We start from the raw sequence: 6,215 nt of genomic DNA on the forward strand, positions 1-6,215 counted from the left end.
GGTCTACAGTAGTAACATCGGAGAGCTTAGATCTGGTTTAAGTTCCCGGTCATACATCATTTGCAGGCATGCTGCCTTTTGTACGTTTTCTAGTAGTTGCTCAACCGAACCAGTTATAGCTAGGGGATCCCCCCTTTCTAATGGGTTCAGCCCCCCCGCCCAATATGCTGCCCTCTGGGTCAGAGACCATGGGGCCCGGTGATCGCCCGTGGTGAGGAAGATGCCGGGGCCCCAATACCCCTCTGCTTCTTTTTCTGATAGCATGATCCCGTCCCCCCCCGACAGGGATATCCTCCACACATATTCGGTTTCGGACTCCCTTGCCGTCCTAGCAAAATCCTTTCGGAGTTTAGCCAGTTCGGTGGCGGTAAAAGGGATTTCTTTGGTTACAACTTGGGGACGGTTGTCGCTATCGTCCTCATATATATATTCCGTTTTTACCAGCGGGCACATATGGAGGGGTTATCCACCGTCTCCCTTAATTGCTTTAGGTCTTTCTGGGGGTAGATTTGGCGTACCCCTTTCTCAGCCCACCCCGGTTCATGTGGTTTCAGGAAGCGCTTCAGCAAGCCGTTTGTTCTCTCCACAATCCCATTTGCTTGGGGGTAGTATGGAGTGTGGAATACCCATGAAATCCCCTCCTGAGCCGCCCATTCCTGGACCATCTTGGCTGTGAAGTGTGTACCATTGTCAGATTGAATCAACTGCGGTTTAGGGAAGGTCCCAAACCATTCTTTCAGGGCCTTCACCGTATTCTCCCCTGTTGCCTTAGCGCAGGCTTTAGCCTGTGCTAGGCCAGATACTATTTCAACACCCACTAATACATAGCACTTCCCTTCTGATTTACGGAACGCACCAATGTAATCAACCTGCCAGGCCTCCCATAAACCTTTTCCCTCTCTCAAATGTAGGGGACTGTCTTCCAGGGGGTGCCTGTCTAAGCGGATGCGACATTGCTCACAGGCCGAAATGCAAGTTTTGCAATTCTCTCGGGTAACCGGCCAGCCTCTGGCCTGAGCCTCTCGGTAGAGATCTTGGGCTCCAGTGTGCCCTCTCTTAAGGTGCAACCATTCCAGGAGTCGCTCCCAATCCTCTGCTGCTGGATCACTTTGCAAGGGGGCGAGGCAGGCCAGCTCATCAACCCTATTATTCCAATGACCAGATGGATCTTCTCCCGTCTGATGGGAGGCTACCCATCCTACCGCAAAGGTCCCCTGTCTGGCAATGGTTAAAATATCTTGCCACTTTTCCTTTTGCCATACAGGTATTCTGTTAACCTCCCACCCATTTTGTTCCCAAAAGGGGAGCCACTCTGTACACCCCTTAAAGACAGCAAAGGAGTCAGTGTAGATATAGATTGGAGCGGCAGATTGGGCTTCATGTTGAAAGACACTCCATACGGCCACTAATTCCCCTACCTGAGCGCTGCCTTCTCCTTCGGTAATTATTTTTTGGTCGGTCCTTATCTGTAGGGCGACAGCACGGTATTTCCAAGTTCTGCCCTCTCGTTTAGCAGAGGCATCAGTGAACCAAGCGTTCTGTAATTGTTCTGAAAATGGGGGGGCTACCTGCACAGCAGAAGGAGGCACGTCACCTTCCCCATCTGGGGCCACTCCCTCTTGGATAACCAAATTTTTGGCAGCGCCCTCGGAAACTTCAAAAATACCACAATAATGTTCTATTTGCGCGTACCATCTCCGCACCGAAGCTCTTTGTGCCACCCCGTCAGGGGGAGGTGTCCCAGTTAAAACTGGTTTAATCACTTTGAAAGGACCTCTGAGCACTATTGGTTGCTGGCGAATGGTACGCTCTGCTTCTCGTAAAGCCAGGCTGACTACAAACAGCCCCTTTTCCCACGTGGTGTACCGTTTTTCTGCATCCTTGAAACTCCGAGAATAAAAGCCAATGGGCCGGGTGGGCCCTGCCGGCCCCCGTTGCCACAAATGAATCGATAGCCCGGTTGCGGCAAACCCCCACTCGATTTGCACCGGGTCTGTCGGGTGTTTAGGCCCCAGGGCTTGGTATGCATTTGCCTCGAACACCAACAGCCATAGCGCCTCATCGTGGACCGGGGTCCACTCCCACTGCGCCCTTTTCCGTAGTAAATCATATAGGGGTCTCGCGATAATTGAGAAATCAGGGATATGCTTTCTCCAGAACACAAGCAGCCCTAACGCATGCTGTAAGTCTTTTTTTGATTCTGGTATCTTAATTTGGTCGAGGGAGGAAAGGGTGTCTGGTGGGATACATGTCATCCCTCCCTTCCACCAAATTCCTAAAAATTTCACCTCACTTGAAGGGGTTTGTATTTTCTCAGGTGGGATTGTCAATCCTATGCTCTCTAGATGGGTGATGATGTCCTTCTGGACTTCCCCAACCTCTTCCACCTGATTTCCCCCTATGAGTACATCATCTATATATTGGTAAACTTTCACCCCCGCCCTTATGGGAATTGCTTCCAGCTCCTGTGCTAGAGCGTGGTGGGCTAAGGTGGGGGAGTGCTTGTATTCCTGAGGGAGCCGTGTAAAGGTGTACTGTTGCTGCCCCAAGGTAAAGGCAAAGTGGTCCGGGTCCTGCGGCTGCAGGGGGACCATAAAGAACATGTCTTTAACATCAATAGTTGCCATAATAGGGTGTGATTGCTCTTGAATGGCAGCTACAAGCTCGGCAATGTTCGGTACAGCAGCTGTTAATGGGCCTGTGTTGGCATTCAGCCTCCAGTAATCTACTGTCAACCTCCACTTGCCGTTTGGTTTTCGGACAGGCCATACCGGGGAGTTAAAGGGGGAGTGGGTGGGAACTATAATCCCCCTCCCCTTTAAGTCCTCCAGCACTGGCACGATTCCATCTCTTGCTCCTATCGGTAGCGGGTAGGGTTTCACGTTTGTCAGTTTGGAAGGGGGGAGGGCAGGCGCCGCTTGCAACAGGCGCACCCCCACGCCGGGGGCTTCGGCCAGCCGCCTGATCTGCGGGATGCCGAAAGACCACGAATTTCCCTGGGTGTCGCGCCACTGTCTGCCCTTTAAAACGTCTATGCCCAAGAGATTCATTTGAAAGGGTCCTACGGCCGCCATGGTGTTCACCGGACTTTCATCTCCTGGTAGCCATACGGTTACCGGGGTCATGGGCACAGATTGGGTTTTCCCTAGGGCGTTTAATACTATCAGGCGCTTAGAAGGAGTTGAGATGCCGCACCGTTCTGCCTCGCTTTGTTTTATTGCTGTAATTTGGGCCCCCGTATCAATTAAAAAGGTCATGGGCCTCTTTCTCGGCCCTACTGCGACGGTAATGAGGAGGTCCCCTTTATTGTTGCAGGTGAGCTGTCTAATAAACATCCACCCCCCGCCTCCCCCCTCACCTTGAGGGGGCGGAGGTCTTAGTTTCCCGCCACCCTTTCATCCCCCTTGAACCCCTCCTCCTTATCCAGTGCCGGCATGGAGGGCGCGTTTGGTTTGGGAGAGGGTCCTTGCCCGGACCACCTCCGCACCAGGAGCTCTAATTTTTTGGTGGGGAGCCCATCCATTAGGTCTCGGGGCACACCCTTTTGCAGTCCCTTCTGCCACAATTCTTGTCGGAGCAGGGGTTTTTCCCTTTTTGTTAGGTCGGGGCTTGTCCCCGAAAAAGCCAGCGATTTATTTGCCGGCTCCGCTGCCCGCACGGCCCTAGTTTCCACCTTTTGGTAAGTTCTGCCTACTGGCCCATATTTCCTCCCATAGTTTATCAGTTCCTGAGCTATCTCCCCCCAGGTCCACACCTTCCTCCCCCGCTGCCGCTGTTGCGGTGTTACCGTTCCCTCCAGGGCAGCTGCAATTCGCTCTTCACGAGGCACATTTTGGATTCTCCCCTGTAATTGGATCCCGATAGGTTTTAGCAAGTCGGGGAGTCCTCTTATTAGCGGTGTCAGCCGCTCGGGGTCTACAGTAGTAACATCGGAGAGCTTAGATCTGGTTTAAGTTCCCGGTCATACATCATTTGCAGGCATGCTGCCTTTTGTACGTTTTCTAGTAGTTGCTCAACCGAACCAGTTATAGCTAGGGGATCCCCCCTTTCTAATGGGTTCAGCCCCCCCGCCCAATATGCTGCCCTCTGGGTCAGAGACCATGGGGCCCGGCGATCGCCCGTGGTGAGGAAGACACCGGGGCCCCAATACCCCTCTGCTTCTTTTTCTGATAGCATGATCCCGTCCCCCCGCGACAGGGATACCCTCCACACATATTCGGTTTCGGACTCCCTTGCCATCCTAGCAAAATCCTTCCGTAGTTTGGCCAATTCGGTGGCGGTAAAGAGGATTTCTTTGGTGACAACTTGGGGACGGTTGTCGCCATCGTCTTCATATATGTATTCTGTTTTTACCAGTGGGCACATATGGGGGGGGTTATCCACGGCCTCCTTTAGTCCTTTTAGGTCCCTCTGAGGGTTAATTTGGCGCACCTCCTTCTCTTCTAGCATCCCCTCCATCTCAGCAAGGGTGTCTGCCTCCCTCAGGAGCTGAACTCTTAACTCCTCTTTCAATATTAAATATTGGCGCTTCTCTTCCTCTAGCGCCTGCTTGGTTTCCAATAATCATTCTCGCAGTGGTGTTACCACCACTTGCAACGAGGCGACCACAGCCTCTGCTTGGCAGGGCGCTCGTTTCTTGTCCTCCACCGCCACTGCCAGACACGCTCTTAGCACAGCACAAATGATGGCTTTCCCTTTCCCTTTAACTCTAGCTTCTCTACGCAAGACCGCTATTCGGTCCATAACACTTTGCAGTTGGAACCAGTGGTCCCATGCCCAATCTCGTCCTGGGGGTGAGGGGCGAGAGCGGTATGTTTCTAAAAACTCATATAATATCTCCGTTTCTTCACAAGAATCGCCTGCCTTTTGGGCGACCATGTCCTACAAAGGGGAGTTCATCCTGGGAGGGTCAAACCTTAGAAAAACCAAGACTCCCCTATGCACTTCCAGGAGGTCAGATCGTAATCTACTACGAGACAGAGGAGAGCCTAAAAAGGGGATATCGTCCTGAGGGGGTCACACCGTAAAATTCAAGTTTCCCCTATACTCCCTCAGGAGGCCAGACCATAAACTACTGTGTAAGTTTTAATATGAGGACCTCAACACCCACTCCTTCCTTGCACTTCATTCGTCTCCAGCTGCTTCCCTCGCAGGAGAGCAGAACCACAGATCAGAACTCCGCACTCACTTTGCGCTTATTTGCACGTCTCATTCACACACAATCGCTCAGCACACCATAAGGTTGTACGACACTCTCGTCTCAAGGGATCCTGTCCGTGATGCCAATTAAATTTCCCGATCTGGTATCAGGAAGGTTTCATTACGATCCCAAGGATGAGATTAAGACGCTGAAACCAGTCAGATGTCGTACAACCTTTTACTTTTATTTGTTGGAAAGCGGAGGGAAGGCAAGGAGGGAAGGGGAGGGGGATAGAAGAGAGAGAGAGGGAGAGTCGAGAGACAGAAAGAGAGAGAAGAAGGAGTCTATCACCACTTCGAGTCCGGTGATCCTCTACTGGCTCTGTCCCAGGTCTTCAATCGTCACACGCTTCATCGAGGCTGGGGTCTGGGAAGGCACATGGCAGGGAGGAGGTAGGGGCGGAGAACAAGTCATCTTCTTCCATCGAGGAGCGCGTGCTCCTTATACAGGGGCTCTCACGCATGCGCAGATCGCAAATGCATAAGTGCGGTTTGTCACGGACGTGCTGTGCCTGCCTCTGCTCTTTTCATGCCTTCAGTCCCTGCGCCGGCGCACGAGGTTGTTTTTCTCAAAACTGTGGAGAAGATGGTTTTCTCAAAGCGTGACGCTGGATGGCGCCACAGCAGCAATGTCGAGACAAAACCATATTTGGTACCGATTCTCTACTGGGCTGCCTTTGATCTCTCCCTGCTAGGCAGCGTGGCTGCATGGCGGTGATCTCCCCTTGAGCTGGGACATCTTGCAAGGCTGCTCCTCGAGGCACAGAGACCTTTTAGAATCACAGAATCATAGAATCGTTAAGGTTGGAAAAGACCCTTAAGATCATCGAGTCCAACCGTTAACCTATCACTGCCAAGGCCACCACTAAACCATGCCCTCAAGCACCACGTCTACCTGTCTTTTAAATACCTCCAGGGATGGAGACTCAACCACTTTTACAACGACAGATCTTTGGTAAGCGAGCGATATCGTGCATAACCTTGCAGTATGGTAGCTTCGATTTTGTCTTGGTAAC

The sequence above is a fragment of the Platalea leucorodia genome (assembly GCF_965183815.1).
Source record: "Platalea leucorodia genome assembly, chromosome: 27".
NCBI classification, from domain to species: Eukaryota; Metazoa; Chordata; class Aves; order Pelecaniformes; family Threskiornithidae; genus Platalea; species Platalea leucorodia.